We start from the raw sequence: 26680 nt of genomic DNA on the forward strand, positions 1-26680 counted from the left end.
CAGAATAGATGGTTATTGGTTATTGCTTAGTTTGTACATACTCAGTGAAGCCAATATGCACACTCCTGAGAAGGGAAGAAACCAGCTACATGACTCTGGGCACATCCTGTAAACCCGTAAATCACCAGCCATTAAACACACTATGTGAGGGTCAGACGTGCAAGAATGTCCTAAAAACTAAAAAAAGCCATATACATGCAAGATTCATAGTATTACCAGCAATGACTTTAAAAAGTGCAGCATGTCACTGATTTATCTTTTCCCCTTCCATGTAAGATTTGAACCACAAAGGGGGAAAGTGCAGAGACTGAAAATAAACCAAATGGCCCCTCTGCACTGGTCTCCATTTACAACACACCCAGCATTAAGTTCACAGTAAGCAGACAGGCAGCATTTTCTCACACCCGGGTAATTGTAAATGCCTCCTAATTTGCCTCTCTGCTTTTGCCCTTGACGCCTTATAATCTGTTCTCAGGATGCAGCAATCATAATAAGCCTTTAAAAACAAAGCAGTTCCTATCACTGCCCTGTTCGAGACCCCTCCCCTCCGCGGCTTCTCAGCTCCCTCAGAGTAAAAGCAGTGTCCTCAGGCTGGCAGGCAAGGCCCTACAAAAGCAGCCTCCCTGCCCCGCACCCACCTCATGGGTGTCTCCTCTCCCCTGCTCACGATCCTCCAGGCACAGGGGCCTCCTTGCTCTTCTTTACAGGGGCATGTCCTCAATTCCAAGTCTTTGCACTTGCTGTTTCCTCTGCCTGGAATGTTCTCACCCTGTGTACCCATGTGGTTTCCTCTCTTCCTCACCTCAAGTCTCCGCTCAGTCGTCACCTTCTAGGTAAGGTCTAAAACCGCAACTCTACCCACACTCCTGGCATCCCCTACTCCCCTTTCCTACTCCAAAATATTTCATTTCATTACAATATCACCTACTTCACTCATGACTTTGCTTAATTTCTGACTGTGAGCCCTATGTAGTGGGGATTTGGGGATGTTCTGTTCACTACTCTACCCCGATACCTAGTGCAGTGCCTTGCACAGAAGCAGCACATCAGTAAATTTGTTAAATTAATAGATAAGGGAATTTCACATCATACACATATGTGAGCTACCTGTAAACTACAATACAGGGTGGGGCAAAACTAGGTTTACAGTTGTAAGTACGCAAAACAAGAGTTTATTTCTTCTATTATTATTTATTAATCATTGTATTTTTTTTCCATATAAACAACTGTAAATTTACTTTTTTCCCCACCCTGTATTATAACAAACTCTGTTGAACTTTCATTTCAAGCTAAAAGAAGGGAGAAAGATTCACAAGTAATGAAGAACAAAAGTTAGATTTTTCTCCTTTTAAAAATCATCACGAAACAAAATAAACTAAAATATGCCTATGTATGGATAAACTGGCATGACATTCAGGAGAGTTCCAAATATCACTGCAGCATTAAAGAATGCATTTCAAATGCATCTTTGATTAAAACTTTAAAAAAACAAAAGATGGGAACCATTTAATGTCAAACATATTCAATAATTAAATTAATCACATATGCCTTTGATTCTGCTCTATATGAAATCAAGATTGCCACAGAAACAAACAGGAGATCCCAGTACCTCTGCATTTTGCTCCCACAAACACATAAAAATAAAGTTTGTATTTTGACCATTGTACTCTAACAACTTATTGAACAATCACAAAGAGCTCAGTGTAGCATCTTTTCTTAGAAAATGTGGGCTCCTGGGAACAGGGGTGGGGAACCCAGACTCCTTCACCTGGGTCATTCTGGGCTCCACTTATTTGGAATGTGAAGAAACTAAGTCTCTGCCTTTCAAGTACCGATGACAAATGAATCTAATACTTAAAAAAAACAAAACTAATTTCTTCTCAGAAATAAAAATCTTGCAAACGAGTTGGCAAAATTATAATTTTTATAGTAGCTGTTTCAGAATTAAGCTTATTGAGGCCTGGTGTCAAACATACTTTTACGCCATTTTATCTCAATGGCCACATCAAAACAGAAAAGTGAGGTTGTCATTTATACAGTGTTTGATCTCCACCACCTGTTCCTTCCTTCCTTAATATCCTGTGGCACTGAAGATCTTTATTAACAAGCTTGGTGCTTTAACTGTTTCTCGTTTATCCATATTGCTTCTACATTAAGAGCTCCTTGAAGGCAGAAATCCTCAATTAATAAATACTCAGCCTGAGGAGGATAAATCCCTGTTTATAACATCATCAAAGAAAAATTAGGAAAAAGATTTATAAACAATGGGAAGCAGAGCTGACATGATATAATCAGCCAGGGCCTCCACCTTTCCCCAAGGCAGGTGCAGTCATTGTATAAAAGGGGGAGAGAGGGAAAGAGAGGAAGAGAGAGACAAGTTCCTATAAAAAAGTGGTGATACTATAGCAGAGTACCACAAAATTCATTTAACATTTTAACATATTTTTAAAATTGAACCATGTTAGCACAGCAGTAAATTTTTTCTAGTTAAAATGAATACTGCATAGGGAAAGAATGATCATTATTGTTAGATATTTACTGTGTGCCAAGAAGGTTACCCAGGGAAATGCACAAACTACACCCACTGGGCTTAAAAACTGTATGAAATATAGTTGTACTGTGCATAACATCATAATAAAAACAATTACTCTTAGCTATGGATAAATATATTTCTATTTCACACACATAGATATATGCATGCTTTGACAATTACCTATAAATAATTCAAGCTAATTCCCAAAGATTTAATCCATGTTGATATGTGTCCTTTAAAAAGCTGATAGCATCCTTGGCAGAAGAGCTCAGTAATGAAGGGTCATACTTTAAAAATATGTATATGAAGCAACATTTCTCTTTCACACATCTTTTCTGCTTTTCGAAGTTGAATAATAAGCATGGTATTTTTAACAAGGTAATTTTCACTTTCTTTGCATGTAATACAAATGTCAGAATCTTAACTCTTTATGCTTACATAACTTATTACAAGGTTTAAAAAAACATATTCAATATGAAAGTTTCCATGAGGTTTATAATAAAATGACTAGAATAAATGAAAATGAGATTAGAAACCCAAAGAACTGGGTTCTAATCCAGGCTCTGCCACAAACTAGTTATATGACCTTGATCTAATGACCTTGAAGAGAACAAATCTACGGCTTTCAAGGAGCAAAAATCCCATTGGACCAGAGCTGACACAGAAGTTGAAAATTATCCATCCCTGGACTAGTAGCTTAACTTCTATGAACTTTGTATTCTGAACTATAAATTGAGAGCATTGGCTTCTAAGTTGCCTTGCAACACTAAAACTGAGATAACCAAAAAAAAAAAAAAGAGTCAAAGGGCCAACATATGATAAAAGCATTGTTCCTATAAAATTTGTGAGACTCCTTTCAGCCCTCCATTGTTTTTCAAAGTAAAAATGTTTAATATGCTATGTAGAGTATTTTTAATTAATAGTAGACAAATATTAATCAGCAATATAGACAACATACCAGGAGAAAGAGGCATGGGCCACATTCTTTGCAACTTGGGCATCTGATGGTGTCAAATCACCTGTTAGGTTGCTAAGTGACCAAGATGATTTAAATTCTCTTTATGAAGGTGAATCTGATTTCTAATATTATCAAAACTCCAACGAAGACCTCTGCCACCCAAACTTAATGATCAGGACTTTCTGGGATACCTTCTCACCACAGGGATTTCAGGTAATAGAGTCACGGAGAAGCACAGATAAGCAATATGAATGCTATACCTAAAAAAAACACTTGAAAAAAGTCAATAAACAATGATGAAGGCGACCCAACAATGCATTTCACCTCGATAGGGTGCTGCTTCCTATATGCGCCCAATCTGGGTATGTGCCCTGACTGGGAATCAAACCTGCAACCTTCTGGTGCATGGGGCAATGCTCCAACCAACTGAGCCACTCTGGCCAAGGAAGACTAAGAGAAATTTATATGCTGCTAGGTAAGTAGAATATTGACCCAATCACTTAGTATAATACCAGGCCCAGAAATAGAAACTAAGCAAATTCTTTCCAGATTCTGAGATTCCTAAAAGTAATACACAAACAACCTATATAAATTTGAATAGAGATAAGGTATATTCAGAATTACAGTTGGCCCTTGAACAACATGGGTTTGAACAGAGTGAGCCCACAAATATCCAGATTTTTTCAATAAATACTATATAACATTTTCTTTTCTCTAACTTTATGGTGAGAATATTGTATCTAATACATATAACACACAAAATATGTATTTATCAGCTGTTATCAGTAAGGCCTCTGGTCAATAGCAGGCTATTAGTAGTTAAGTTTTTCAAAAGTCAAAAGTAATATGCAGATTTTTTACTACATAGGATTGGGGTGGGGACCAGCACCCCTAACCCCTGTGCTGTTCAAGGGTGAAACTGTATTTCTCAAAAGTACCATTTTCTAAATTAAAAAGCTCCTATGTACTGATTTTTGGATCCTTCATTTAAATACTACATATTAAAGATCCAAAGGGAACACTTGTTTATGTGAATACATATATTCCCCAAATTTAGGCTTTAAAACTTAGCCTAAAATAATAAAATGAAATTTTTAAAATTAGCGTGCCTAGAAAACATTTGGTACGTTCTGACTTTTAGCGAAAATTTGGAGTTCCCAACCTCTATCACAAGCTTACTTTTACTGAGCATTTAGCATATGCTAAACTCTTTGAATTGTTATATATCTTTGAGTCTTTAAAATAACCTTATGAGGTAGGAACTTCTTATCTGCAAATGCGGTTGATTAAGTCATATATTTTTAGCCTTGGCCGAGAGCCATATCATACTACCTTAGGGATTACATGGCTTCATTCCTTTTTGTTTGGTTTGTTTTTAATAAAAAGCAATGACCAATAATCAAATAAATGATCAAGGCTGCCGCTGATATCAGCATGTATTCAATTTCAAAGCCAAACCCAAATCCAAAGCCAAACATTTGCATTTCCATTTCCATCTACCATGAATTAGGGAACTAAACTTATTGAGCATCTTCTATATGCCAGACATATAGGGTATACCCTGTGCTTTCCATAGAAGAGATCCAACCAATATTCAAAGTCATGACCAGAAGCCATCAAGATGAGGTAAATATACACACACACACACACACACATATATATATATACACACACATATATATATTCAATATGACACATCCAAGAAGAAAAAGAAATGAAGAGAACATTTTAGGAAAAACTGAGAAAAGTTTCACAAGAAAAAAATTACAGTAAATTTCATTTTTACAATACCATATTTGTTTTCATCTAAATTATCCAATGTAGTACAAGAGTGGTTTTTATATTAAACTCTTAGTGATCTTCAAAAGATACTGTAATTTGCTCAGCCAGCCGTGGCTCAGCGGTTGAGCATCGACCTAGGATCTAGGGGATCTCAGTATGATTCCCAGTCAGGGCACATGCCCGGGTTGCGGGCTCGATCCCCAGCTGGGGGCATGCAGGGGGCAGCCGATCAATGACTCATCATTGATGTTTCCATCTCTCTCTCTCTCCCTCTCCCTTCCTCTCTCTGAAATCAATAAAGCTACATTTTGAAAAAATACTGTAATTATATTTTACATACCATTGGAACACTTGATAAAAAAATATGCCTCATGAAAACAGGTTTAGGATATTGCAAATATATAGGCACTTTCTGAAAGTAATATTTACTTATAATATTTAGTCATTATTCATATTAGGATATAATAAAAAATAAAAAGGAATAAAAATATTAGACTATAATCAGGAACTGTCATGAAACATCTTTACTAAGATTTTTATCTTGTCTCGTTTTCTAAGAATCGTAACGTCTCAAATACCTACATTGTTCCTCCAAGGAAGTAAAGGATGGCTTGTTTAAAGAGAATAGAAAATAGAAGAACCAAACAGTTCCCTGACTTTTATTCCTTTTATACTGAATTCCAACCAAACTGTCTCAGAACGTTTTTAATTACCAAGCAATATGCTTAAGCTAAAAACATTTCTTAATATAGTTTTTTTAAGGTAGTAAAAATTAAAGATATTAAAAGGAAAATTTTCCACGTATAGGTTGGCTGGCTTATAAAAGCATCTATATATAACTGTATTCTAAATCTGAGTTACTCCCACATTCCTTCAATGATGCCATCATTGAAGAACAAAGATGATTAACTAATTTTAACTCTCTCTTAGACTACTCTCTGTTAAAGTCTTAGTTTCCTAATCCCGCAGACAGAAAGAGGTCTGCATTTTCCATTCCAAGAGTGTCAGTTACCTTGCAAATCCTGTCAAAGAGCACAGTATTACTAACTAGAACATTTAGAAACAAATTTGCATCCTTAAAGGTTGCAGTCCCAACAGACTGCTAATCCCATTACTTCAGGAAAGGTTTGAGGCTGAGTCTCTAAAACGACTGCCAGAGGTAGGCAACCCCTGGTACATCTCAAATGCATTCTCTCGGGAGGGCACCAGCAGCTCAGAGTGTCCTCAAATGCTTTTTTCCTCTCAAATTTAAAAATAATACATCTAGATATATAGACTCATACCAACTTCTCTCATTTTACACCAAATCCACCAACAAAACAATTTAAATTGTTATTAAGGCAAACTATAAGCAATGAGAGAATTCCAGAGATCCATTTCTCCTCTTCAAGTCCCTTGTGTCAGAAAGCTAAAACATTACTTATGTTGGGGATATAATCTGTTTAGGAAGAAAACTTCTCATTCTATATAAATACTGAGCTTAAAAGTTATTCTTATTTCTAAGAAAGTGTGTGGAGTAACACATTTTCAAGTAAAAGTAAATACCTATTGAAATAGGCATTAAATAACTTTAAACAAAATTAAATTTTATGACTGTTTTAAATCTCCAGATGACAATATATTTGTCAAGATTTAGTAAAAATAGTAAGTGTTACTAACAACTATCACTGTTGAGCTCTTACTGGGTAACAATCAATTTGAAAACACTGTATTCTTATCCTTATTTTAAGTTTCGGAAAAAAACAAGAATTTATTGGGTTAAGAAATTTATCCAAGATTACAATGCCAAAAAAAATGGTAGAGTCAGAATTCAAACCCAGGTTTTATAATGCACAAATCACTTTCATAAAGAATCTCATTTATTTCTCATAATACTCTAAAATGTGGTAGTATTTCTCATACTCTTACTAGCTGTGGTAAAATTTAGACGCAAAGAGGTCTCATGGCTTGGCTAACTTCACACACTGATCACTCCACATTAAATGGTCTTTCCAGCATAGCATGTTGACATTAAAATCTGGCATTCAATATCAGATCTCATACAAGCTGTAAATGGCCCAGTTCCTATGAAGATTGTCCATGATTCTCTTCTGAGTCTATTTCTCCTGAACTATTAAGAATATATTTGATCTGAGTCATATTTAATCTCTCATCCAAAGCTTAGATCTAAAATTTGCAATGTTGAAGGAAAGATAACAGTATTATAGAAACTAAAATCACCTGTACCTAGGGAGACCCATTATCCAAGGTTTCTTCTCAGAAGCCCTCTAAGGAAATGTTTGATTTTAAAAATAAAACTATTAGCCATTTAATTCATATATTTGGAAATGGCTTAAAATAGACTCATTCTTTTTTCTGTTAACACAACAGGCTCCGGTGTGACAGGTCAGGCACCTGCAGGGCTCTCACAGAGGATCAGGGCTCAGGTAGAAAAGGCACTTCCTCTCCAGCTGCTGAGTCTCTGGGATCCTAAGAAGCCCACACAGGCCTCTCATCAAACCAGAACCTACGTCAATAGTGGGTAATTTCCTATTTCCTGATGAGCCTAGTTTGGCACCTAGACACAGGCTTTTAGATCTAGCAACAATATGCTAACAGCATGGATTATAACACAAATGTTTATTTAGAGTGAGTCTTTATTCCAAAGAGTTTACATTTCTTAATTAAAAAATCAGAGGTCAATAGAGCTCATGAATTTTTAAGTGATTTATTTCTACTGTCATAAAACTAATTAGGAAACCTGTCACCTGTATTTAATGCTGCTTTGAAGCCTTCTTTTCCTCACTGGAAAAAGTAAAATTAGCTTGTATTATGCAAAAAGCATAAAAACTCACAAATACAGTGATGATAGCAAAACAGTAAACTAAATAACAGGGAAAGCAATCAGATGCCAGCTATCACAATTATTCACAGTACTAACTGATTATACACAGCTTTTTAATATTTTAAGTGTTGGGAAATATTTAATGACAAAAACCTGGAGATTCTCTATTTGGTGTGAGGGAGTTTAAATACACAATGACTCTTTTTCCCAGTGACCGTTACAAATGACAACTTCTATTTGTATAGAGAAGGAATAAGATAAAACAATGTAGCTATAAAGTTTTGGCTGGATTCATTATAAAATGCTATCCTTCACAGGTTTATTAAAGTGTTATATGAGGAAATACTATAGATTTAGAGATGCTTGTGGAAACCTTCTCCCGTGGAATATCTATTTGGTTTCATATAACTACTGTGCTCATGAACACTTGTCTTTTATATTCCTGAATATTTATGAATAGCATGGTCTTTAACGCAACAGCATTTTTCCTGGCATAGCTCTTCTTCCAGATGCAGCATCAAGTATGGTCTTGAATTAAGGATCAAGTAGCATCCTTAATGCTGCTTCCCTAAACCATCTGCTAGTTTTGTGGGTTTTTAATAAACCAAATGTCATCTTAAATGTGTCCATTTCCAATGCTCCTAACAGCAGTAAAATAAAAGTATTAAATTAAATTAACTTACTGCTTAGTAAACTAGATACACACAAAGAAAAGATAAAATAATGAAAGTGTAAGTATTTTTTCCCCCTAAGTAGGGAAGGGGGAAAAACTGCTATGATTTTCACATATTTAACTGTATCTCTATTTGAGACACAGTTAGTTCCCTTTCTATGATGCACCATCACAAATTTGGACTCTGCTTTCTAAAGTATACATGAGATTAGGTCTATTCACAGCTAGCCAGTCATCTCGGGATACAAGAGTTTACAGTAGATTTAAACTCAGGACCACTAAGAGGTTAGAGCTTGATTTGGGGTCATTTTCAGTTTCTGTCTTTATGTCCATTCTTTGGGGGGAAATGCCCATGGGAAAAGAGAGGATCCAAACTCTAATTCTTAGTCAAGTACGCTAAGATTGCTTGGCTTTAACTGCTCACCCTGATTGCAGTTTGACATCTGCTCCAGTGTTCCTTCCAGGAATCAAGTCTCAGATGCAGGAAAGCCTGAATCACCCAGTCATTCAGAGTTTCAGGTCTATTTCCCACACCAACCTCTACATGATGGTCACATACTTAAAACATTTTAAGGAGAAAAAATAGGGGTATCACATACCATTAATTCCTATTTTATTTTTTAATAGTCTTTAACTTTCTTCCCTAAAGTTTATTAAGATTTTATAGCAATTTATGACTATTTCAACTCAATATTATGAAATAAACATTGTTATTTTATTCTATTCTGTAACAACTTCTGATACTTTTAAAACTCTGCTGTGGTGATAAAATTTATAAATGTAAGGGCTCTGAAGTACCTAAGGCTTTTTCTTTATATTTTCTTGATCTTCTCTATGACTCTACACTCTTCATTCTCCTCTTCCCCCACCAAAATTTTCTATTTCAAAGAAATAACTTTTGAGAATTTTTTTGTTCTCAATATTGTACAATCAATTCTGTAAAATAACCCCTATCACATCCATTTGGAAAAGCTTAAATACTCACAATTCAGAAATTATGGGAAAACAGAGAGTAAGTTGGCTAGATGAAGAACCTTGAATTTGAACTTCTAATGATACCCTCAAATTACATTATACATCAAGCCACTGTGTTTTGTGACTATGTTAAGAGGAGTTTAACGAATTACAGTAAATGTAAACATTTATAATACGCTACAGTTTTTATAACCTGATTTTGGCCTTTAGATTTAATAATCCAGGAGCCTTAAAGAAAGGAAGTGATGCTGGGCCTCACTTCAGAGAAGCCTTGTTTGGTGTTCATGCCCCACTGGGGATTCATTAATCTTGGGGATTAGATTCCCACTGAACTACACCAGAAAGAATCAAAGTTTTGAAATTTGTACAAACCTTAGAAACATGTTTATCTCTTCATAAACGTTTTCAAATCCTCTCTCTTTATCCCCTGACTTCAGATATTGCCACTGCCCATAGCCTATTCCTGCTCTATCAAAAAAAAACCCTCTTAGATTGGACACCTTTAGGTATCAAAACCAAGTCAAATTAAACTTATTGGGAGTTGGGAGGTAGCTCTCCCGGGAGCCAGGGCTATAATCATGTAAGTTACTGTGCCCAAATGCTCTCCCCTCCCCACCTGCCTGAGCATGAGTCCAGCATGAATTTATCTGCTGGACAATGGGCAAGTGAGGAGCAGCCTTCCTGAACCAAACCTTGGTCACACTCTTGGCCTGCGTCTCGTCTGCCTCAGTGTTACCCGCCACACTCCAATAACTGATGCCTACACCACCACTCCACTTTCTGTTGTTACCCTCACTTTCTAGGGTCAGTGTTGCCTTTTGGGTTTTAGAAACAAGTAACATTGAGCATGGACTTTAAGAGCTTAGGGGACTCAGGTAAAAAAAGAGACCAAAAATAACCAATACTAAATCAGCATGGCCCAGAATTCACACCAGCAAAAATCTAACTGCCTGACTTTGTGAACAAAGTTGGGACAGTGCAGAATGTAAGGAACATCATGAGTGTGACAGACTCTGCTGCCCTCCCTTACCTGTGCTTCTTTCCATGCTCAACACTCATCTTCTGAGCTGAGCACTATTCCAGCTTCTTCCATCTACTCCCTCTCTTCAGTCTTTCCACCTTGCTTCATGCACGACACGTTAGTATAATGCATTTTTAATCATATTATCTCCTAACACTGGTGTCATCTAATACAGCAGACCATGCATTGCCAACAACATTTTTTTTTTTACTTTTAGACTGGACATAACGAAAGAACCGATCTCAATCAATGTCACCATTAATACGCTACTTGCGGTGAAATAACAGTTTAAGATTTTAACCAAAGGTAAGAATTTAAACTAAAATTACAAAGTAAAGTTTTAAAGGAACAGTCAAAAGTATACAAACACATCATCTGTTTGTAGGAAAAGGGTGGGAGTTAGTTGAATAAACAGAAAAATGTGTAGCATTATCGTGATATAAACTCAACAGTTCCTTACAACTAATATTTATGGGGTGTTAACTATGTGCCAAGAGCTGACTAGACGTGTGAGCCTTATGCAGTAACTGCCAGATTTAGAAGAGAAAGTAGGGAGGGTCATTTGAAGAAACAGCAGCAGCTAATTTTTTTAAAAAGGATACAAAACGTAATGCAATTTTAAAAAAACCAGAAAGGAGAAAATCAAATGGTCTCCTAAATATTTCAGGGCTGTGCACTTTCTGTCATGCTTTAAGGAAGAGATCTGATGCTCCCCATCCTAGCCAATGCCTACTCCAGGCGCTCAGGAATCTCTTTTAACTGGAAAAACAATTAATGAAATGAAACTGCCTTTCCACTCAGAAGTATTTTCTTCACATTGTCTCTCAGGTGCCCTCAGCTTTTAGACCAGACACAGGTGGTGGGGCATAGCCAGGGGTAAGGTGGAGGGACGGGGGGTGGGTTCTGGACAAGCAGGGGGTCTGTTTGCCAGGTGGGTGCCTGTGCATACACATGTACCCACTGCCCTGTCTCTCCTGGCTGTAACTGCCCTTCTCGGCTCTCTTCCCTTTTTTAAATTCAATTTCTCATCGTGAGGCTCTCTTCTCAGTCTCCTCTGCTGCCCTTTCCTTGGTGTAAACCCAGAGGGGGTGGGGATGGGGGAAATTCACTCTTCACACTCAGGGCGCTGCCAGGAGCGGGGTGGGCCTGGGTGGCACTAGAATGCAGGAGTCTGGCATTCTGCCTGGAGTAAATCCAATCCTGCTGCCGGATAAGCTGGGTGCTTTGAGGCAATTTCCTCATTTGTAAAATAGGGTAAAAAAGGATAGTACACTCCTCATAGGGTCGCTGTGAGAATGAAATGAGGAAGTTCTTAGAGAAGTGTCTGGCATGCGGAAAGCACTCAACACATGCAGGCTGTTATTAACCAGGTGACACTGGATAAAGTTCTCTGGAGATTATATATCTAGATCATATCTAGATTATATATATATGTGTGTGTATATATATATATATATACACACATATATATATATATGAATCATAATAGGATGGGTGTTGCAAATGTAAACTATATAGAAAATGTTGACACAATAAAAGTGGCACAGAGAGAAGAAAGGCTGGGAAAGAAGACAGTGCAGGTGAGGAGGGAACCTGAGTGAATGAGTGAATGTTCACAGGGTCTGGGCTCCTCTTAACTTGGGACGTCCCTTCTCTGAACGCCCACAGCACTTTGTTTGTGGTACTCCTCCTAGTCTGTTGTATGGAAATTGTTTACATCCTTCCCTTATGAGAATGAAGGCTCCTTGTGGTAAGTGTTACTACATAAACTAAAATGCATTTTAATAAGTAAAGTTAACTCTTTTCTTCGGTCAGTCTCCCAGGCCTTACACCTTGAAAAATTTCACGCTTGAATAGAGGTGATTATATATTCACACATAAAGAAAGGCTAATTCAAAGCTTATCTTTAAGGGTTTCTGGTAATTGAAGATAGGTTTCTATACAGCCACAATTATTTTCCTTCTTTTCTGTTGGTTCTCCTCCAAAACTCATTGTCTTTTTCACTCCAACTGTGAAGTGGTTAGCTTTACAAATTTAAACTTCAACTTCCTGCCAAAGTCCAAAGTCCCTCTTGCCCCTTACCATAGAGGGTTTCCCCAGGAACCGTAAGTAATAGGCGTATCCCAAGGTTTTCCAGAACATTTTTCAATCTGATTGTTATTCTTTGCTCTAACATTCTGTGAGCAATAATCTAATTCATTCAGTTCTCCCTTTAAGAACTACCTAGCATGTTTTTCATCTCAGCAACCATAATTATTTATCCGTTTGGACAGGGAAGGGGAACTAAAATCAGTTTCTCATTATTTAACTATGTACAGAATTCATGTTACTATGCATAATGCATGTGTATTCTTTACAAACCTAGACTATATGTTTGCGTAAGTATACATTTCAAAATATAGTTCTAGGCCAATAAAATAATTATTTTTCCCCTCCTTTTCAAAGCTGTCATTTTTTTCTGTGCTTTCAAATGTCTTAAATGTATGTTTTTCGACATAATAATCAGCCCACATTCACTTATCTGCATTGAAACTGGATGAACATAAATTTCTACCCATTTCCTATCCTAATATTTAAATAAAGAAGTACCATTTATCATAATCTATTTCTAACAGCTGTAAATATACAAAAATTTTTAGATTAGGATATTCTTCTAAAGTGTTTTAGTGTTGGGCTTAGGAGGCAGCGGCATGCTAACGTACTTTTTACTTGTAACTAGTGCTGGCACTAATGGTTCAAAACACAAAACCTTGATTTGAAATCATCTCAAACAACCTCGCTAAAAACAAAATGCCCCATCCACTCAACTTATTTAGGAACTTTAACTTTTTAAGATCTGGTGATTTTCTTATGCTTTAAATATCTTAATCAAAGAAAAGGAGTGGTGGACTTCAAAAAATATTTATTAATGAATATCTCATTAAGTTGCAAAGTCACTGTCATGATACCCCTTATATATTATATGTAACTTTTCATAAATCATTTCATAGCTTCAGCAAGAGGAATATACTCTATTTAAACTGGCTCATGTGATGATCAGGAAATTCCGCTGCGACCACCCTTTCCAAGCTGACTGAAGGCAGATGGTGTCGATGTGTTCAGCTGAGAGAAGTGTTGATCACAGAGTATCTGCCAATCAAACACTTGGGAAAGAAATGAGCTCCATCTGTGTTTTAATTACTACAGCAAAACCACCCAGCGTAACTGCCAGAGCTGCACATTTTCACAGAGTACAAGAGACACAACATGTACTTTCTTTCATAAATGAAAGTAAAAATTGCCATATACAGTACTGGCAAAAAATATATAGTACTGTCAATTAAGAACAAAATCTAGTGACAGTACAAGTATCCTCTCAAAAATATTTCTATTTTATTTCTATTTTACTGCAGCTCCATGTATTATACACTTTCTTTAAGGCAATTCTAAAGTATATGAGAGAATTACATATGTAAAGTAAAGAGGGAAGACCTGAAAAGTAAATTACCCAAATATTTTGGACACCTAAGAGTAATCCTAACTAAAATTCAATAAAATGAGAAAATTTCCAAATGTACACATTTATATATTTATATCATTATATTTATTAATACATTCTTACATTCATATTATTATTAAGTCTTATTTTATTAAAAGAAATACCAGAACTTACAGGACTTTTCTAACAAGTGACATGCTTCATTTTCTCCCAAATGATATTAGGTTGTTTTGCTGTTCTATTTTACTTTGTTTGCTGTTACTTTGATAAATGAACTTATTTCTGGGACTAGCCTTATTTCATTACTGTGTGAACAGAAAATGTGAAAGTACAGATATAACTTAAAGTTGGCACTTCGACCCAGGAGGTTGGGTTTCTGGAGCTCTCGTGGCGAGGCCGTGCAAGCAAGCGGAAAGAAATACAGGGAGGGATTAAAGGAAAGAGCTCTCCTTTGTCTTTCCATTTTTGTGTTCCCCCAGCTCAGTCTTCAACCCTCTCCCTAGCACCAAATATTCGGTATCAGGGACTAGAGCTAAGTTCCAAGATTCATAGCAACCTCAGCGCTTCAGCTAGGTTTTGTAATTTGACACGGGGTATGGGCACACACAAATACTGACAATGAAAATATTTCTAAACTCTTAATATACATAAGAAAATAAATCCATTCATCCAAGAAGCCCTTATCAAGTGCTTATTATAGGTTGAGAGTTGATGTATAAAGACGAAGAAAGATGGCCCCTGCCCTAAACGAGCTCAGAATCTAGAAAGGCGGCCAACGCTATAAATCGCTGAGCACGAAACAAAGATACACATATAACAAGACGTATGAACAAGGGATGTGACTGGTGGCAGAAAGGAGGGAAGAAGTGACTTTGCCGGACTCAGGGACTCTTTCAGAGAGGTAAGTGGGCTTTCACTGGAACAAGTAGGGCAGAAGGGGAGGACACACCAGGCAGAAGGCAGCATGCGGCAGGGCAGGGACGCCTGAGAGTCCACAACGCTTCCCAGGCGCACCTGCCTCCTGCGAGCGGCGCCCCACGGGGCCAAATGCTGCCACGAGGTTGTTCGGGAAAAGGCCTGAGAAGGGCGCGCCGCACTCAGCGCGGAATAGCTGTTGGCGCGTTCTTACGGAGCAGTTCCAGGCGTGGAGCAGGCGGGCAGGACCGAGTGAGCAGCCAGGGAGTGGGCAGCAGTCTGGATGAATGAGAAGTAAGGCCGGTGGCAGCCTGGCAGCGAAAGGAGGGAGGAGAGAGAGAAGGGGAGGGAGAGGCGAAGGGAAAGGAGTAGGAGGAAGAGGGAAATGGGTCAGTGTTTTAAAGAGGAGACGGTGGAAAGGTTTACAATTTGGGTACGGTTTAAATGTGACGGAAACAGGTGAAGGCCTGGACCGGTAATGAAACGTAAGAGATAAAGTCAACGTCAATAATTTGAGTCTATCGTAAATAACCCGAAGAAATTGATGAGATCATCTCCCATGCCCACAACGGCTGGCCAAGCATCGAAAGCACCTTTATTTAAGGCTCCTTGATGTCAGTACAGAAAGCTTTCGAATGGGCAACGGCATGCAGACTTAGGTTTTTAAAGACTATATGAAGTAGAAACTATAATTTCACAACTAAAATAATTTATAAAGCATTCTCTGAGTTTCTTTGCAAACATGACTAAAATAATTCAGTTTGACTCCATTGACTGCTCCAAACATGCCAATCCCAACATTCCTAATTAGCAGCAAGCAAACACTCTATACTAGACATAATCTCTTTCACCAGTGCGCCAGGTTATTATTAGGACTGGACTTCTTTGGGAGTAATTAATGTTTCTGCAGTATGCAAATCTAAAGTTGAGTTCACCAGACTTCCACTGGCAAATTAAAGCAGTGTCCTTTTTCAATGATCTTTCCCAGGATACCTTCGCAGCATGAATTCAGAGGTAGCAAGCTCCTAAATTTGGTCAAATGTGCACTAATTGTTAAAGAGACTTGAAAAGCACATGAAAACATTTCAGGATTCAGGGGACATCTCTCTTCAAGCTAAAGATTTCCCAAGACTGAAATCATCAGTTTCCCTCAATACTTGCCTCCTTCAGGTCTCCCCATTTCTTATCTCCCCATACACTCTGTCACTGAGGATTAGCAGTCATCTTTAACTACTTGTCCCTCCATACCCACGTGCAATCAGCTGCCAACCCCTATAGGTTCTAACAGTGGATGGTTTCATGCATCTTTTTCTTTCACTTTCACAGCTAGCAAGTCCTTACTTCTCAACTGCATGACAACACTATTATCCATTACACTGGTCTTCTTGTCTCTGGTCTCTCCAGGATCTGAGCAATTATTCTTTTATGCTCAGTTATCAACTGTCTCTCCACCTATCTATACTCTCAGCTGCAAGATTAAAGAACTTCAACAGCTCCTTATCTCCCACTGCATTAAATAAAATCCTTCAGCCTAGGATTTAAGGCCCTCTCTAACAATGCCCGACCTGACCAGTCAGCCTTATCTCCTGGTTAATTTCCTAAACAGCTTCAGTGTAGGAAGCAGCAGTCCTCTTATTTCCCAAAACACCTATAGTCATTTCTTCGAACCCCTGGAGCATGTGTGGTACTAACAAATTCATTTCCTCATCCACTCAGCAAATAGTTACTTATCACCTAATTTAATGTGCTAAACGCTGTTCTCAGAGCTGGCAGTATAGCAGTAAATAAAATAGTTTCCTGCCTTCATGAAACTTAAGTTCTGGTAGGGAAAGACAGAAAATAAATTCAATCGATATGTTAGATATTGGTAGGTACTAAAAAGCAGAAAAAAGCATGAAAGGGTGTTGGATTGTTGGGGTGCAGATGGGTGGGGTCAGCTCATCATTAAATAGGGTGTTCAGTACAGGTTTCACAAAGAAGCAAATAACCTGAAGGAGGTGAGCGCATGGGCCCTGCAGATATCTGGAGGAAGAGACTCCTGGCTGGGGAAGAGCAAATAGAAAGACCCAAAGTGGGAAACATGTTTAGCTTCTGATAGGGAGAGTATAGAAATAAAGTCCAAGGGATAGATGGTCACCAGCTTTTTTAGGACTCGACTTTTACTCTGAATAAGAAGCCATTGGAGGGTTTTGAGAAGAGGAGAGAAATGATCTGACATGTTTTCAAGAATAACTTTGAGATTAGGCTGCAGAAGCCTAGAGACAAGTCAAGAAGCTGTTGCAAGAAGCTAAACAAAAGCTGATGATGGCTTGGGCCTGAGGTGAAAAGTGGTCAGATTCTGGATATATTTTGAAGGTGGCACTAACAAGATATGGAGTATAAGAGGAAGAGAGGAGGAAAGGATAACTCCAAGATTTTTAAACTGAGCAACTAAAACCTTGCTGTACAATAGAAATGTAATGTGAGCCACACGTATAATTTTTAATTTTCATATAGTCACATTTAAAAAAGTGAAAGGGCAAAGATGAAACCAAATTTAAATTATTCTTATTTAGCCCAATAAACAAAATAACAAAATATTATTTTGTTTATTGTAATCAATATAAAAATTATCAATATGGGGGACTTTACATTTTTTTATCTAAGTCTTTTAAATCTGGTTTGTATTTTACATCTACAGCACATCTTAATTTGGACTAGTCACACTGAGAGCTCAATAGCCACATATTGGGATATGGGATGAAGTACTGGTTTTCTTTCTTTTTTGTCAGGGGAATACTAGCCGTAGTTTATATTATGAGAGTAAGTCATGGGAGCAATTCAATGTTCACTAATAAGGGGAATTAATAAGTTATGGTATAAACAAGTAGCTACTAAATGCTAGGTTTCCAAAGAATACTTAAGGGTATACAAAACATGTTCAGGAAATGGTGGGGGTGGTAGGGTGAAAGAAAACGGTATACACAAAATGGTGTCATGAGTGGTGGTGAGAAGTACACATACACACCCACACGAGTCTGGAAAGACATGTACCAAAAGGTTTCCATTGATTATTTCTGAGATAACTGACATAGGAACGACTGTAGAAAGAGCAGGTTTGGCACAGGGGATGATCAGGAGTCCGGGACATGTTATGCTTAGGGCGCCTATTAGACACACCTCAAGTTGTCTAAAGTTCAAGAGCCCGGCCAGACGTGGCTCAACAGTTGAGTGTCGACCTAGGATCCAGGAGATCGAGGTTCGATTCCCCGTCAGGGCACATGCCCAGGTTGCCGGCTAGGCAGCCGACCAGTGACTCTCTCATCATTGATGTTTCTATCTCTCTCTCTCTCCCTCTCCTTTCCTCTCTCTGAAATCAATAAAGATATGTTTTAAAAATAAATAAATAAATAAAGTTCAAAGTTCAGAGCAGTAACATGAATCTGGAAACTGTCAGTGTTCAGATGGAATGTAGCGCCAGGAGGCTGCAGGAGATCGCTAAGAAAGTGAGTTCCAACAGAGGAGAAACCAGGAGCGAGGACTGCGTCCTCTGAGAGTCCCACTTTCAGAGTCGGGAAGATGATGAAGACCCAGCAAACAAGATGGGGAAGAAAAGCACGTCAAGCTGGAGGGAAACCAGAAGCACGTGTATTTGCAGGACTAGGGAATGATCCACCGTTTCCAACGACACTGAAAGCCAGCTCCGAGGAGGAAGGGGAGCCAGCCACAGCAATGGCCGGGCAGCCACTCACGGCCCTGACGGGAGCAGCCGCGGTGGAGGCGGGTGCTGAAAGGAGTAGGTTCAAGAGAGTCCAGGCGGACTGTAACAGACAAATTCAGGGACCGCGCCCGAGCAGTTTTGCTGTAAAGGGGGACAAATAAGTAGCCGTGTTCGGGTCAGTGTGGGATCACACTCCTTGTGTTCCCATTTCATCTCTCCCACTGTAACGCTAGTTCCTTGAAGGAGGGGATGCCTTCATTCTCTGAGCCCAGTACTGCTTTTGTGGCAAAGAATTAAAATGTGCGTCTGGCTCTAGCCGGTTTGGCTCAGTGGTTAGAGCGTTGGCTGCAGACTGAAGGGTCCAGGGTTCGATTCCGGCCAAGGGAACGTACCTCGGGTTCAGGCTCAGCCCCGGTCAGTCGGGGCACGTGCGGGAGGCAACCAATCCATGTCTTTCTCTCTCCCCCTTTCACTCTCTCTGAAAAGCAATGGAAAAAATATCCTTGGGTGAGGAGCTAAAAAAAAAAATGTGTGTCCAGCAGTGAAACAGTAACTTTACACAGGCTGGCAGACTGACTTCTGAGGTAAACGACTGGATTAACATGAAAGTTAGTTCATGATTCAGATCAATAGGAAAAAACTTCAACTCAGGGTAAACACCTCTGAGAAGTAACTGCAATCTGATCATTACTGGCTACCAGGAAGCTTAAGTATAAATTTTTGGATAACTCAGTGAAAGCTTTCATCAAGAAGGATCTTTTTCTTTTTGCAAAATCCCAAGGTTAAAAACCACTCACTCCCACGTTTCTTTGACATTACGGCAAAGATGAAAAACTCTTCAGGCAGATAACCAGTGAGAGATCTGCTATAACACTTAAAGACCACAGACTGAAAACCAAATCGATTGTTACCATGAAAAATACACTGACCAGAAAAATCAATCATTCTTCAAATTTTCAACATTTTACTAAATCTGTACAAATTTCAAGCTGTTGTTTCTGCACAGTCTTTCAACAATGGTTAACCCTGACTGGAAAACCCTCGCAGAGCTAATGTGGTAGGAGGTAACTCTAGATAATTACCAAGTCTAATGCATGTTGGTTCTTGGCATAAGAACACCTTCTTTTCTTTAAGTTCCATTTATAAAACACAAGTTGTTTCTAAACAGAATGTAGGGATTTCACTTTAAAAGGCCAGCAGCCAAGCATGAGTAATGGTGGCCAGAGAGTGGGCGGGACTGAGAGACGGAGGCAGCGATATCGAAAAAATATAACGCTTTGAGGTCTTCAGGAGCAAACAGAAGGACTAGGATAGGAATCATTCGTTGTAAAGAAACTCTGTGTCTGTGAGTGTATGCATGCTGTGTGTTGTGTGTGTACGAGAAAGGAAAAAAAGAGACATTTCTAAGCACGCACAAGAGAGAGAAGTGTGAATTTTAAAGTCAAGCCAATGGGACTAAGAGGTGGGGGAATAAAAAGCTTATCAGGGTAACAGTAGGTCTGCCATCAAGAAAACACATCAATTCATTTAGAATTTTAGAATAAATTTACTTTTCAGTGGAATGCAAATAAAATGAATTTATCAAATCCCAACTGGAATTTGCCACTTGGCTAAAATGACCATGAAAATGAAACAATAGTTTTCTCCATATATAGTTCTGCTCTTAGCTGGAACTCCTGAGGTCACGCTGTCCTTTGATTAATTCTGCGTTGTGCTTAGTGTACTGTCATGTACATGAGGGCATTCAATAGTAATTACTGAGATTGCATTTTGATTGAAGACTGACCTTTGCCAGTAAGAAAACAATGCCGCATGACTCCTGTCCCGCTCTAATATTCCAACTGGTGAGTCATATTCCTCTGTCACTTTTTCTCCCAGGACTCTTGGGAAATTTTTGAGCTTAAATTAGTGGTATGTATCTGTTATTGGGAGGTTTGAATTTATAAAAATCTTTTTGCTGGTGAGCTCATTCCCTTACTTATGAATATTGAAGGCTGCCCGATGGTCCCTAATTGCCTCCCCTCTCTTGTACCCTGTCATGGAGAAAAAGCATCTATTTTCCAGCATGATTATGGCTAAAACCCAGGAAACAACCTCCAGCTCCCAACATAGGTTTAGGTTTTTTGTAAAGTCACCTAGGGGAGACGGTAAGCAGCAGTCATGAGACAGTTTTCTCTAATCTCTCCCATCTCCTGATAGTCCTACAAAGCAGTGGTCACAGCAAACACCCCTCGGAAGACGGCAAACATCTGTCCCCATGCCCTCATGCCCTGCAAGGTACTGCTGCTCAACCTTTCTTCTCCCTAATTGCTCCGGGCCACAGATTTTGTTTGCAGAACAGGTACCCTTTATCTCCATTAATCCTCACTCCGATGCAGGCTATCTTAGAGGAATTAATGGAAAAAAATTAGTCCACTTACAGAACCTCACTTCCACATCAGAAACTGGCAGAAATAGGGGCAATCCACAAATCAAAATAACAGAATTTTCTTCATAAATAATTTTAATAATTGCTTTTTTAAAAATTGATTTCAGAGAGAGGAAGGGGGAGGGAGAGAGAAATGGAAACATCAATGAGAGCAAATCATTGATCCGCTGCCCCCTACTGGGGATCGCAACTCGGGCTTGGGCCCTGACTGGGAATCAAACCGTGACCTCCTGGTTCATAGGTCAACACTCAACCACTGAGCTACGCCAGCAGAGTAATAATTGCTTCTTCTTTTTTTTTTTTTGCAGTTATTGATGAAAGTCAAATTAAAGCAACAATAAGTTAAAGGAAATCAACTGAATGCAAGGTCAGCGCGGAAAATGAGCACAGCTTTCGGTGGTTCTCAGATCTGCAGAGCCTTCGGAGCAGGAAGAGAGGATTACTTCCTAGTTCCTTCACTGACTTGCTGATTGCCTTTACTTCCATTCCAGGAAAATCCCCCTAGACCTAAAGTCTCTGAGCTAGTTTCAAAACAGTCAATTAGAAATCATAACAGTCTTTGAAGTTTCTTATTTTGAAGTCTCCTTCCATCTTATCAAATACCACTGACCAAATACCAATCAGAACCTCAAAACTCTCTTCTCCATTAGTTCCTTTATCTCTGATCTCTCTAAAAGATAAACTTTTAAGATAATTTTTAACAAAGTTAAAGGATCAGTAAAGCAACTGAGCCAGTTCAAAATGATTTAAAGATTAAACAGTCTCTTCTGTCATAGAGAAGGCAGCTGCTAGGTGAAGTTTTTTTTTTTTTCTCTCCCTCTGTCTATCTCTCTCATTTTTAAGGAAACAAAGACCTGATCTTTACTCACTCTAATTTACCATAGCTGGGGAAATTCAGTATTAAATTGAAAATTCTGTATACATTTGAAAACTTGTTTAAAGGTGTATGGGTTCTATTTATTTATATTAGCACTTGAAATGGTATCTACTATTGATAGATAAACTGAACACTGAAGTGAGTCTCATATATGCATAAAGTAAGAAACTCCTTCAACTAAATATGTTTTTAGTTATAGAGATGTTTTTCTATAGATGCAGAGCTATTTTGTCATTTATCAAATTATGTAACTAGCTGAGTTTAACTTCCTTGTCAAATAACATCTTTTCTTTTCATGATCACATTTTGATTGACAAATCCCATGATGGAATAAAATCAGATTTTGCTTCTATATACAATCCTAAAGTAGTTGTTGTACTCCTCTAACCAAAAAGAAACAATGTTAAAATTACTTCTTACAAAGAAACTTTCCACAAGCCCTTGTCTTCTAAGCAAAGGTTCTACCATACTGTTCAGCTGTCCTCCAGAAAATAATTCTAAAAATAAAAAGAAATACAAGCAGGAAAACAGCTGGGTTTCCGTCCACCTCTGATTGAGAGAACCACAGCAAAATGTAATTTTAGGCTTTCTGTCCAAAAATACTATGCTAAAGTAGTTTCTCTTCTGCATCTTTCACCACTGGTGTTTAGCAAAGAAGGTTTAAAAACTACTACTAGATATAAATTCTCTTACGCTTAGTGTGGATAGACCCATGTGCCATGAAGTAGCTCAAATTTATGATAAACACAGGATGTGAACAATAAAAGACACTATTTTTGCAGCTGCTGGCCTCAAGTTTAGCGTTATTTATTACGATAGTATATTGTGCTTTTCCTAGGGAACCATGTAATGCATACCTGCCAGATTCATCGACTGGGTCTTGTGACTCATATGGCTTAAAGCCAGAGCAGTGAACGACAGTGTTATTCAAAACTCAGGGTTACTAGAACTCCCATCTGGGTCTCTAGTGGCCCAGCCATTACCCTTCAGTTTCTAAAGAAACCCAGGCTCATTCACATAGGAGTTAACTAATGGAATTTTCGCAGTCCCAAATCAGTTTTGTTTAATTAACTTCACCTGATGTGAGTGTCGAGCTAAAATTATTAAACTGAGAAAAGTGTCACTTTATAAGGCTCACATCTGTACCTCAGAGTTTTGAATGTTTGACTTGGTGAAACATTTCTTTCTAATCTGATTTCCCTCATTAACTATCGTGAGGCACCTTAATATCCTTGGGGAAGATTGCATCCACCAAATTAGGTCAAAATTTCATGGTCTCTATTGGCAATCACCAGTTTCGCTTATAGTTGTCAGTAAAAAGATATGGTTTGTAGATTTAATATTGATAGAATCAGCCGTGCATTATGTAATCTTTCTGTGGTGAGCAAAGTGATGGTCCCCAAAGATATCTGGGTCCTCATCACCAGAACCTGTGAATATGTTACTTTACATGACAGAAAGAACACTGCAGATGTGATTAAAAGTTAAAGACCTTAAAATGGGAAGATTATTCTGGGTTATCCAGATGGGCCCAGTCTAATCATCCATGTCCTTTAATGTGGAGAACCTAAACCAGATGTGCAGAATCAGAGAGGTGGCTGTGAAAGGATCTGGTCTGCACTTCCTCGCTGTGAAGATTAAGGAGGGTGGCCCTGAGCCAAGGAATGCAGGTGGCCCATAAAAGCTGGAATAGACGAGAAAATGGATCATCCCCTCGAGCCTACAGAAAGAAATGTAGCCCTGCTGACACCTTGATTTTGTAGTCCATTGAGACCTGTGTCAGACTTCTAACCAACAGAGCTATAAGATAATACATTAGTATCCTTTAAACAACCAAGTTTGCAAGCCATTTGTTACAGCAACAAAAGAAAACTAATACACCTTCCTAGCTATTATACTGTTTTAATCACTTCTTTTGTGGGAGAAAAGTTGCCTAGGAAAAGAATACTCAATTCCAAGTAGGAAGCGTGCTGCGATGCAAATGAAAAGCCCGCCTGTAAGTGTGGGAGTCAGGGTCCCAGCCCTGGCTCTGCCATTAAATGAACATAGAAACGAGGCAAAGCACATAAGCAACTCCTCACAGCTTGAGTTTCTCTGCTAAGTTTGGACAAAATGTTTATTTCCAGATCCATGTTCCCCATACAGCTTCCTCTAATTCTTTTGGATACTGGTTTGTTTTAACTTATGTTCTGCAGAGAGCCAAAGCGATCCCCTTGCTGCCATATTTCACCATCTCATGCTTTACCAAGTCTGCAGACCTGGCATTTCCATATTTCAACAGGAATAAGTTTAAATATCTGTAAAACTTAAAACATTCTTATTATGACATAAAAATAAAATGAACACTCTGCTAAACCAATTTTAAAAACCACGCTGCCTAAAACTGCTTGGAAACACTTTCTGACCGAAGAAGAAAACTGCAATCTTTATAGAGCGCTCTATATAAACTGCTACTTGTACTGGTTAAGTCAGCAGGAGAATATTTTCATGGATATCTTAAGGGTTCAAAGCTGCATAAGTATGTTTTTATTGCAGAGTTAGCTACTCAACAGATTAAATTATAGCACCCAAAACATTCATACAACAAAGAGTAAAGCCCTAAAATAATATATCCTGAAATATAATAGTCTTCTCAACATAAGCATCCTGAAAGTGTTTTAATAAAAGGGTTTCAAAAAGTATGAAAACAGTTTACATAGATTCAATTTCTTTAATATTTAACCTGCCATAACCTAAATTAGGCAGTATCATAAGTTATCTCCACTTTATAGGAATTTTTTTAATAGCAATTAAGTAGAAAATTTTCAAACACAAAAACAGGACTAAGTATGAATATAGAAAAGAAATTAAAAGTCAAAGCATTTTAGCATATTTTCAGGGTAGAAAGTAATTCACTTAATTAATCATTTATGATATTTAAGATAAGACAGATATCCTGACATACAAATAACTAAATTTAAAATTTTAACCTATTTTTACACTTTCACACTGTATTTCTCCCTGATTCTTTAAAGTAAGGGGAATGAAGGGGTTCAGCAGTCCACTAATACAATCTCACACAAAAGCAAGGCATATTCCAGAAGACTCCAAAAATACACAAAACAAAATGCCAGTTTTAATCAACGTTTCTCTAGAAATGGACAGTCTAAATCTCTACACCATTTACCAACATCTCAAAATAGCCATCTGTCTACCTCCTACACAGAGTAAAGGTTAAGCTGCAGAGAGACATGCGAGAATTCCCCACCCCATCCACTCCATTCTCATTCTTTCACTTGCTAAGCTATCCATTAATTAATTAGAAACTACCTTTACCTACCACCTCCATTTAAACAGTATTACATTTCTTGTAGAATATCCTGAAATAGTAGTCCCTTAGGAATCAAGAAGAAGAAATAATGCACAACTAATATTGTCATAGAACTCCCAGAATGGAGAGATTCAGAAGTAGGCTGGCAGGAAGAAACCTATCTTGTGTGCCTCATTTATTGTTTATTCCTGAGGCATGCCGAGTAAAAAAACTGAAACAGAAAACTTTTGGAAGGAAATACCTGTTCATGGCTCTTCTATTTGAATGTTGTAAGTGATTCTACAGTATTCTTTTCATAAAGCTGAACACAGCAGGCTTATCCTTAAGAAACCCAGATATGTTCTATGGAAAACTTTTATGAAGCATTTATCACAAAATAGAAGCATTCTTTTTACTATCAAATTGTGAGATATTCTGAAAAACATTTAAAGCATGAAATAGGTATGCAATCATGGTTAGCAATATACTTTCAACTTCAGATATTGCCCCATAACTACATCTTTGTCCTACAATGGAAGTTTTAATTTCCCTAACATAAAAATTCTAAACCTAACTTGGCCCTTCTTTCTAATAATATCTTCCAATATTATCTCAGACCTTTCATATGTTAATATTGTTTAAGCTGAATAAAACATATAAAATATCAACAAAAAATACGTAATTCACACACTTGAAATACAGCTCCATTTGCGCTGTGAGACCTGCCAAAATACTTCATGAAATTTATATAATTCAAATAGTTTGAAATTAAAAGCTCTACTGTGTTTGCAATTGTTGCTAACCAGGGAGAGTAGCAGGCATTACGTTGTGCATTCGCAATTATTTTTATGTCTGTTCCACGTGTGCAGGCACAAACATACACACACACACACAGTACAAACTGTGTCTGTTCTAGGAAATTGGCTTGAAATGCTCCAATACATTATGATTTTAGGCAGTAGTATATCTTGGAAAGCATTCACACACCTACAACAGAATAATACAGGCATTTAGTAATTCTCTGATATGCAAAAGAAGGCACTTACCTTCCATTTCTAGAGACGTCTAAAATCGCAGTGGAAACCCAGCAACGAGAGAGGGGCTTTATTGCAGGGTGAATCATTCCCACGTAGATGCTCTGAACAACCCCTGTATGCATACTGACATCATCAGGAGAGACTTGGAGGCAGAGGATACTATGGTAACCAAGCAATGTGCTGGGAGACA

The 26680-nt window shown here is 38.1% G+C and overlaps 1 protein-coding gene across 5 annotated transcripts in view; it reads right to left on the bottom strand.

The window, feature by feature from the left end:
* PAM (peptidylglycine alpha-amidating monooxygenase) overlaps positions 1-26680 on the bottom strand; it is a 262191-nt gene that overhangs the window by 187491 nt on the left and 48020 nt on the right. Inside the window, exon 1 of one of the 5 annotated variants that reach the window (XM_081132115.1) lies at positions 26500-26624. The exons of the other annotated variants lie outside the window; for them this stretch is intronic. The gene's annotated coding sequence lies outside the window, so the exon portion shown is untranslated. Of the gene's footprint in view, positions 1-26499; positions 26625-26680 lie in introns of those variants that run through there. 5 annotated transcript variants of the gene reach the window in all.

This window comes from Miniopterus schreibersii (genome assembly GCF_964146895.1).
Source record: "Miniopterus schreibersii genome assembly, chromosome: 3".
NCBI classification, from domain to species: Eukaryota; Metazoa; Chordata; class Mammalia; order Chiroptera; family Miniopteridae; genus Miniopterus; species Miniopterus schreibersii.